General features: G+C 37.9%; 1 pseudogene; it reads right to left on the bottom strand.

The window, feature by feature from the left end:
- Positions 1 to 2031: 2031 nt before the first annotated feature.
- On the bottom strand, positions 2032 to 5697 carry LOC122231479 (annotated as a pseudogene).
- Positions 5698 to 10603: the final 4906 nt, after the last annotated feature.

Raw genomic sequence — 10603 nt, 5'->3', positions numbered from 1 at the left:
GGAAGATGTCAGGTGGCCCAAGTGGGCAACCACTCCAAATTATCTCTGGGGTGGTACAAATGGGTTTGGAATCATCTAGCTGTTCTTATCTAGCTGCCTTTGTCCCAGAGCCCCTCATGATGAGCCAGCCTCAGTGACTCTGGAACATGGAACAGGTGAAGGATTGAGACAGAAGTTATGGCTCTGATCTCATTATCAGTAAGTTCTAATCAAAGAGGATTATTTGGCAACCAGATACTGTTATAAAAATATTAATATTTCCTCAGATAAAGTCACTTCATAACACATGCTTGATTATAGTTGTTTAATCTCCAGATAATATAATTTTCTCCTGGGAAGCCATTTTTATACTTAATTTAGGTATTTGAATATGCAATTGAATACACACAATTATAGAATGCTATTGTGTGCTTACTAAACCTCAAGATGTAAGCCCCAAATCAAGAAAAGCTAGAAAGTTTTCTCATTTTCTTGTCCTGGTACCCTGCTGGGAACTCATAGTGTCATCTTTCAGATGAATGAATGCCTATGATGTGGCATACATAAGTATCTATGCTTCATAAGTATTCATTTATTTAATCCTTACAGCAAGCTTATGAATTAGTTACTGTTTTATTTACCTCATTTTATAGATAAGAAATTAGAGGCAAAGAAAAATTAAATAAACTGGTGATACAACTAGTGAAGAAGCTAGGATTCATACCTCACTATCCTCATAACCCTTACCTTAATCCTTCACGATAGTGTCTCTCAGATATTATGCATTTCTTATTCTCTGAATCAGGCATTTATACTGAGAATGGTAGATACTCTGGCTCTTTGGCTTAAAAGTCATGGTCTGCAGGGTGCCTGGGTGGCTCAGTCAGTTTAGTATTCAACTCTTGATTTTGGCTAGGTCATGCTCCCAGGGTTGTGGAATCAAGCCCTGCCTTGGACTCTGCACTAAACATGGAGCCTGCCTCAGATTCTCTCTCTCCCTCTGCTCCTCTCTCCCACTCATGATCTATTTCTCTTAAAAAATAAAATATAAGTCAGGGTCTGCAAGTTTCCCTTTATCCTTGGTGGGCCATAGAATACAACTGGAAGTATAAAAGGAAATAGCCTAATAATGATATTGCCATTTGCCTGGTCACCCACACACAACACACACAGAAGAAGATGATCCTCCAGCATCTTTCTCTTCTCATGACTTCCAGAGTAAGATCAACCTAACCCAATTAACAGAACATGACACCTAACATCAGAGTCAAAGCCAAAATGACTTCACATTAGACTGCAAGTTCTTTGATGAAGGCAGTGATCCAATAATTGTAGTCATCTCAGTACCCCTATGGCAAGTCTCAGGGATTTACTACATTTTGCCAAATGAATGAGTCTAATGTAAGTTAAATGGATTCTGCTTCAGCAAGGACTCTTCTTCTTTCCATCTCCATTGCGCTTTCCCCATCAGGCCCTTGTTTCCTCTCCCCAGAATGTTACACTTTCCTCTTATTTCCCTTTCCAACTACATTCTTGACTCTCCCCACATCAACACAGCAACCTTTCCCTACCTCTCCATTTCCCCCCACCCCACCAACTTACCATTCCATTCTGAATTATTTGTAATTCAGAGTAAGAGTAATATATAACCACTGGGACTTTGTACTTGCTACTTTCCAGATATCTTTGCCATCTCTTCACCTTCAGGGCTCAGTTAAGATGATACCTCCTCCCAGAAGCCTCTTTGATTGATCCACTTCCCCTGACACCTGTGTCCAACCCGACTAGGGTCAGGACTGATAGCGACCTGTGCACACACAGAGTACTTTTTATTTTATAATTTTTGCCTGTTTGTTTGACGTTCACCTTTATAGATTCAATAAATAAGACTAAATCTTATTTATTGCTGTAATACCTACGTAGGTGCTGAATAAACGTTTGTTAAATAAGCGATAGCCACCTAGTAACTAGTTTTGTTTTTTTTTCAACTTTTAGAAACTTTACTTTCTGTCAACCTCATTTCCCTTTTGTTTGCCTCTGCAGAAGAGCAGCTTAAGACCACTCAGTGGTTGCTCCTACTCATTCAGTGGCCTGAGCAATGAGAGCCTCAGACCAGTCTTCACTGGCAGACTGAACATTCCAGTCTTCAGTAGGGAACTGCTGAATAGGCACAGAGGGCAGCTGCAAGCCTTCAGACCAGTCTGCAACTTCAGGTTAAATAGCAGCGAACTAAAGTAGTCCATTTACCCTTAAATTCCTCTTCAGTCACAGCCTTTTCAGCAGCAGCCTGCTCTTCCTTTTCAATCTCTTCAGGGTCTCCATAGAAGCAGAGATCAAGCATGACCTCCCATGGGAAGTGGTGCCACACATGTGGAGAACTTCCTGGGCCAGACTCCACCACATCAGACCCACTGAGTGAGCCCCCTTGTTGTTGCAAGGGATAGAAATGTCTACACAGCACAGAAAAGACTCTGTGTTACGCAGAGCGATGGTAAGCAGGTTAACACAAGATGCCTCTGTGAGAGGCTGGTGGTCAGTCCTGGGGTCAGTAACCACCAGAAGTCTCAGCTCCCAGAAGGGTTCCTGGATCCGGTTAGGGAAGGTTCCAGGAGAGAAGTGGCTAGCAATAAGAGTGGCTCTGGGGGCGCCTGGGTGGCTCAGTCGGTTAAGCGGCTGACTTCGGCTCAGGTCATGATCTCGCGGTCCGTGAGTTCGAGCCCCGTGTCGGGCTCTGTGCTGACAGCTCAGAGCCTGGAGCCTGTTTCAGATTCTGTGTCTCCCTCTCTCTGACCCTCCCCCGTTCATGCTCTGTCTCTCTCTGTCTCAAAAATAAATAAACGTTAAAAATAATAATAATAATAATAATAATAATAATAAAAGAGCGGCTCTGGTAGCAGCAGCAAACTTCAGCATAGCTCAATGGCCAATATTCCTGAATGATATGACAATGACATCAGCTAGGTTCTGAATGGCAACAATGGCTGCAGCTGCCACATCAGCAGCTTCTCCCAGGTTCTCTTCCAGATTTATGATGTAGATACTATCACTTTTCCTTTTGTAGCTGTACTGCTCCATTCGGAAGTCAAGGTTGGTGCCATCTAAATCAGTTCCTGATACAAGGAATTTGAGGACATCCTCCTCTTTCATTTGCAGGACATCAAAAGGGTCCAGGCATTGTGGAAGTTTTCCTTTAAGTTATGATGTGAACGCAAAACAATGCCATATGGACCCCTTCCTGGGTAGCGTGGAAAGGTGGTATCTACTTTTCTTATCTGCATTCTCTCCACAAGTCAAGTCATTCAACCAATCACCCCTGGGCACATAGTTAAGCACAACTTCACCATATCACTCACCCTTTAAAGCCCTTTTCTGTGCTCTGGAACAAAACATGGACACTTTGTCATAGTATTCACGCCACTCTTAATCTCTCTCCACATTCCTCTGACTGTACTTCTTTACCCATTTGCATTCCACCAAAATTAGCCAAACAACTTTTTTTTCCCCAAGTCTCACTCATCTTTCTCACTTTCCTGTTTGTGCTCTTGCTTCTGCCTTGAATGATGCTCCTTGAATTATTGGGTGGGAAATTTCGTTCTCTTTGTTTGAGATTCTGTTCAAATGTCCACTTTTCTGGTCTCCCCTGATCTTTCCCAAACAGATATAACCTCTATTTATCTTCATTTTACACTTCTCTCATAATGAAGCCATCCATCAGTGAGTTTGTAGCTTTTCTATCCCTCTGTCCTTTTGTTAAGCACTTATAGTGAGTTACTGAGGCACTGTAATAGACACTGAAAATATTTAGAAAGATGAACCACAGCCCCAGCTCCCATGAGCTCCCTTTTCAGTAACTGAGAATAACAAATTTAATCAATCTAGGATGTCATTGATGAGACACATTTGATTTTAGAGATGCTAAATATTAAAAAGTGCATCTTAGAATTGATGAAATGCCACATTAAAGTATAGTATACATAGGTTCCCGTGGAGGTACATTTAATCTGGCTTTGGGGGTATAAGGGGATAGTTTCTTGGAGAATAGGACACCTGTGATTTATCTTACAAAATGAGAAAGCATTACGCAAAGAAACAGCAAGGGTATTGGCAAAGGAACAGCAGGTTCAAAGTCAGAGAGGAGTGATAACAGAGCAGAACATCTGAAGATATTAAAATGCTTGAAGGCAGGTTCTTACGTTGTTTCCTCCAGAGGACTTCATACAGAGCAGAGCCTTAAACAGTTGTCTTAGACAGAAATTAAGTTTATTCTGAGCCATAGAAATATTACCAAAAGGAGATCACCATTTATGTGCTACAGTGTAACTAAGCTTGTCACCTCCCCTTAAAATTTGCAACATGCAACTAACATTTCAAGGAATTTTGCAGAATAAATTGCCTGAGATGTTCAATTCAAAATCTGAAATATAACTGATAAATTTATCATCCATGACAACAGGGTCTGAAAGATTAGACTTCTGTATAGTTTGGACTTTCATAAACTGGTAGACTTGGCAAGGTTAACAGAGGTCAGTTGGTGTACATTTTCTATTCATGGTAAAACAAAACAAAACAAAACAAAACAAAACAACTTAGCTCTTAAAGCTATGGGCAACTTCTGGCCTCACTTTGTATTTGTCTTGGTCCATTCCATTCTTAGCTACATTTTCATTTTTGTGTGTGTTTTCTTCTTCTTTCTTGTAAAAGTTTCATCAAGATGTGAAAAATTAAAAATCCAGGGAAACTTCTTAAGCATGCCATTCTTTACCCTAAAATAGCTACCCCTTCCTTAATTTGGACAAGACTTGTTCAGTCTTGAGCAAAGAATAACCTGTAGGTTTATTAGGGGCACTAGCTTCTTGGATTCAATAATAAACAAGACAGACAACATTCCTTCTCTTATGGAGCTTCCCTTCTAGTAGAAGTGACTGACAAAACAAAATTAACAAATAAACAAAACAATTCCAGATTGTTAAGGAAATGAGAAAGTATTCCAAGAGAGCACAAAGGAGAAACCTTATTCAGTAGAGGAGGTCAGTGGACACTTTGTAAAATGATGATGTATGAGTTGAATCCTGAAGAATGACAGAATTCCCACATAAAGAGTTGGGTGGGCTACATTCCAAATGAAAAGGAAAAACAACCATGAAAGCGTCTGAGCTGGGCAAGAAGTGGGCTTGCCCACTGTAGTGGGCTGTAGGACTGACAGAGCTTTCTGAAGAAAGGCAAGTGTAGTGAAATATGAAGCAGGAAAGGTAAAGTAGGGCAGACCACACAGGACCATATAGCCCTCAGAAACTATTTAGGCTCCCAACCTGAGAAAATTAGAGTTCTGATAGAGGATTTCAAGAGGAAAGAGACATGATCTGATTTATATTTAAAAAGCCTACTCTTACACTGTTGGTGGGATTTTAAAATGGTGTAACCACTATGGAAAAATGGTAGTTTCCTCAAAAAATTAAAAATATAACTACCATATGGTCCAGCAATCTCACTTCTGGGCAGATGGCCAAAAGAATTGAAAGCAGGGTCTGGCAGAAAGATTTCCATCTCCAAATTCACAGCAGCATTATGCACAATAGACAAGAGGTGGGAGCAACCCAAATGCCCACGGACAGACGAATGTATGAACACAATGTGAAATGTACATGCAATAGAATAGCACTCAGCCTTAAAAGGAAGGAAATTCTGACACAGCCAAACACGGATGAACTCTGAGGACATTACGCTAAGTGAAATAAGTCAGTCACAACAAGGCAAATTCTGTATGATTTCACTTACTATCTAGAATGGTCAACTTCATAAAAACAGAAAGTAGAATGCTGATTCACAGGGACTTCTTCATTACACAAAAGTTTCTAATTTGCAAGATGAAAAAGTTATGGAGATCTGTTACATAACAATGTGAATATACTTAATACCACTGAACTGTACATTTAAAACCTGGTTAAGGGGTGCCTGGGTGGCTCAGGTTGTTTAGCATCCAACCTTGGCTCAGGTCATGATCTCACAGTTTGTGGGTTCAAGCCCCTCACTGGGCTCCGTGCTGACTGTGCAGAACCTGCTTGGGCCTCTCTCTTTTTCCCTCTCTTTCTCTGCCCCTCCCAGAGTTGTGCTTTCTCTGTCTCTCAAAATAAACTTAAAAAGTAAAATAAATAATAAATGGTAAAGATGGAAAATTTTATATTACATGTTTTTTTAAAATTATTGTTACCATAAAACTTACACTGGCATCCTATGAAGAATGGATTAGAGCAGTTAGAGGACAAAGGAGAAAGGCCATTTGGATGCTCTCAGGGGACTCATTCTGGTACCTGGAACAGGCATGTCACAGAGTCTGCAGTGAGCTCTGCCTCCTCACGCTCTACTGTGAGGAAACATCCAAGGCCCACAGACTCCAAGTTCTTACTTGCTTAAGCACAAAAACATTCCAAATGTTCGTGTATGTTATTCCTTCAAACTTCCAACATCCTTCCTCAGAAAAGATAAGAAACAACAACAAAAAAAATGAACTTTAAAATAGTTGGTGATGAAATCCCCTCTCACCTGGACTCATCTTTTGCCTGGAAGGAAAAAGGAAGAGGTCCAGGTAGCAGGTGGACTTTAAGCAATTGTATGTTATTCGCCTTGAGGATTAGTAACTCTGTGTCAGTCTCCCCTCAAAAATGGCCTTCTGATCGCTTTTAATAAACATGAGCATTGACCAAAAATCAAGTTAGAAATTTTTCTTCCTAATTTTTCTGTTTTGGATCTTAGTAGTAGCCCTCAATGTTTAAAATACTTGAGGATAAAAGAGTCCAAACTCCCTAACTTATACTGAGAGGACCTCCACATTCTTAGAAGATAATTATTTTGTATTTTGACAAAAATTACATTTAAAATTCGCTGTGAAGTCATTCATGCATACACAATAATTTATATCAGCTATACAAGCTACAAAGAATAATATAACAGACTCCCTATAATTATCACCCAGCTTAAGAAGTTGAATATTATCAATATAGTAGAAACCCCAGGTGCCCATCACTGTTCATTTCTATCTCCCTCTCTATGGAGGAAACTGTTAAATTTCCTGTTCATGATTCCTTGCTTTTTTCAATTGTCTCACTAACTATCTAGACATGTATCTGGGAGAGTTTTTTTATGTGTCAACTTCAGTAAGCTGCAGTATCCATTATTTGTTTCTCTGAAGGAATTTTCTAACAATGGTTATCATCTGCAGGTTTCTCAGATAACACCTCATTTGTGGACTGCTGCTTCAGCTCCTGCCTGAGAGTGTCCAGCCTGCTGGTCTTCCCTCTGGACTTAAGACTTGCCAGTCCCCACAATCACATAAGACAATTCCTTAAAATATACATACCACGTATACTGGTTCTATTTCTCTGGCAGGACATTGAATTGACTGATATAGTATCCCTAAAAAGTGTGTGGTTTTGGAACTCTACATAAGCTGTTTCATATTGTGGCTCTCTTTCTGCAATTTTGTGAAATTCATTCATGGTGACGTGTGCAGGTAGAGTTCATTTCTTTTTAATTTTGTAGAGTACTACATTGTATGGTACACCACAACGTACCATTTACTTGCCAAAGAACATTATATTTTTATTGTTTTCCTTTCTGGAATAACAAAACTATAACAATAATGCTACAGAATTCTTATATATGTTTCTTGGTTCACATATGTATGAATCTCATTACGCATGTGCCTAGGAGTGGAATTTCTGGATCATATAAACATCTTCAATTTTGCTAGATAACCAAATTGTTCCAAAATGGTTGTATCTATCATCAGAAATATACTAATTTATATCCGACCAGTAATAGAAAAGAGCTATGATTATTCCATGTTCTTGGCAAAACTTGGCATTATCAAGGAAAATAATTGTATATAGGTAGATATACATTTGGAAATTGAATCAACATGGCTTACATATACATTATACAAGAGATGAAAGAGGGGTACCTGGCTGGCTCAGTGGGTTAAGCATCCAACTTCGGGTCAGGTCATGATCTCACAGTTCATGGGTTCAAGCCCCACATCAGGCTGGGCTGTGTGCTGACAGCTCAGAGCCTGAAGCCTGCTTCAGATTCTGTCTCCCTCTCTCTCTGCCCCTCCCTGACTCGTGCTTGCTCTCTTTCTTTCAAATATAATAAACATTTAAAAAAATTTTTTTAAAGAGATGAAAGAGAAAGGAGTCAAGGTTCATTTTCTGATTCTTATTTTTGCAATAATTAATATTCATTCTAAGTGTCATTTTTATCCACTTCTTTTTTTATCTCAAATACATGAAATAGAGTTTAATAAATACTTTGTTTCACTAACTGATTTGGGTTTGTCTGTTTCTCAGATAAAACATCCTTCATGTGCAGAATCTTCCTTCAGCCACAAGGTGGCAAGCTAAGCATCCTCAAATTTAAAGCTCAACGCCTAGGTCTGAGTGTGATTGTTCTTAGAAAGTTTATAAAGCAAGGATTTATTCCCTAGTAGATTCTTTATGGATATAATATTCATGCTTCTTACATATTGTAATATCTTAATATTTACCCAGTTCTCCCTTCTGTAAAGGAGTAATCAAAAGTCCCTGTTCTTTTTTATTTATTTTAAATAAAACTCAGAACCTGTCACTGCTCCAGGAGCATTCTAATTTGGCTCCCTTTAATCACAGAGGACATTCAAGACTCTTTTGCCTGACATACAAGACCTCCTGGAAACTATCTTAAATCTGCATTTCTAGTTTCATTTCGTCTTATTTCATTTGCACTCCACACACACTCTGTCTCTCTCTCTCTCCCATTCTCTGCACATTTCAGTTCTCAAGGTCTTATTCAGCCACACAAAATTTCTCCCACATCTGTGTATTAGGCTGTTCAGATTTCCATGATATGGTGAGGGCTGCTGACTTTGAGGGCTGCTCCTCACTTTATGGTGAGGGTTATAACATTCAACATTCAGTTGAAACGCAAATTTGAGTCCCAGTTGCAATACCACCCTACTGAAGATGTCGGGTTTCCTCCAGCTGTTATCCGTGACTCCTCTAAGGCCCTAAAACATTTTTATATAGCATTGTCAGAGCCGTCATGTTGTATTATGCCATTCTAATCTTTTTGTCTCTCTCTCTCTCCTCCAATGTTACTTACCAACAAGGAGTCATGATAGATTTTTCTTTGATACTGACCTAGAGATTTACACTATTGCTGGCCAGCTGGTAGGTATCAATGAATGTTAACTAGCTTCCTGAATGAATGAATGAATGAATGAATGAATATGGCATAAAGGTGAATAATTTAACCAACGCATATTTCCCATCAGTATATACAGTACTTGACACAGAGCTTACATTGTTAGAATTTTTATCTGTTGTTACAGTTGTTGTTACTATAATTAAAATCATTTAAAAATAAACACTGAGTTGCTTGTAAATAAGAGGTAGAAGACTTGGTTCTGTCCATGAGGAGGTAAGCCAAGGGGAGCTGGGGAGAGGGCGTAGCTCCGGGCAATGTGTGCATATGTAAATCAGTATAATATACTGATAAAATAAAGTAGTCCACTTAATAAATATGATTAAATAAATCATTGGGTTTAGCCACTGGCATGAGAAGTTTCCATAATTCAGCTGACATGTCAAATATTTTTCTCAGCAAACATATTATTGATTTTTCACAAAGGTTATAATTTAACAAGCACATAATATTGATTTTTTAACGCTCTCAGTCCAGAACTATAAGGATCTCAGTGGAATTATAATCCCTTCTAATTAAAAGCTTCAACATGCAAACATATGCTATAAGGCATTAGACACCATATGCTTCACTGTAATGTGAACTTGCTAACTTCACCTCTTTAGTCCTGTGAATAGAACTCTTTCCTGATCAGTACTTCCTTGCATTTTATTTTCTTGGTTGAGACATTTTTTTTTCTATTTTAATACAAAATTCATTGTATCACTTGTTATTGAGTGTCCACTGGGTGCATAGTAATGGGCTATGCCCTAACATATTGTTTGTGACATGTTCCTTCTATTTATTTTCAGCTATTATTTTGATAAAGGTCTACTGTCTGCCAGATATTATTCTAGGACAAAGAATCTAAGTCTCAAAATATTGATACTGGTAGGCTGGAGGATCTTGTGTACTCGTTGGAAATATTTAAGAAGTTCATCTCAAAAGATATTCCAGAATTCTTTCAGTTATTTTCAGAGAAGAATTCTATATATATATATGTTCTATATATATATATATATATATATATATATATATATAACATATATATATAGAATATATATATAGAATATATATATATAGAACATATATATATAGAATATATATATAGAATATATATATAGAATATATATATATAGAATATATATATATAGAATATATATATATAGAATATATATATAGAATATATATATAGAATATATATATAGAATATATATATAGAATATATACAGTATATATAGAATACATATATTTATGTATAGAATATATATAGATATAGAATAGATATAGATATAGATAGAATCTATATATATATATTCTCAGACCCAAATTTGGGAACTTGATGTTTTTTAAGTCAAATCAAGTAGGAAAGCCACATTATATTGATTTTAGCCAACATTCTCAAATGGAG

This window comes from Panthera tigris, chromosome D1 (genome assembly GCF_018350195.1).
Source record: "Panthera tigris isolate Pti1 chromosome D1, P.tigris_Pti1_mat1.1, whole genome shotgun sequence".
Lineage (NCBI taxonomy): Eukaryota > Metazoa > Chordata > Mammalia > Carnivora > Felidae > Panthera > Panthera tigris.
The sequence above is the reverse complement of the archived record's forward strand: the minus strand, read 5'-3'. Positions and strand labels throughout refer to the sequence as shown.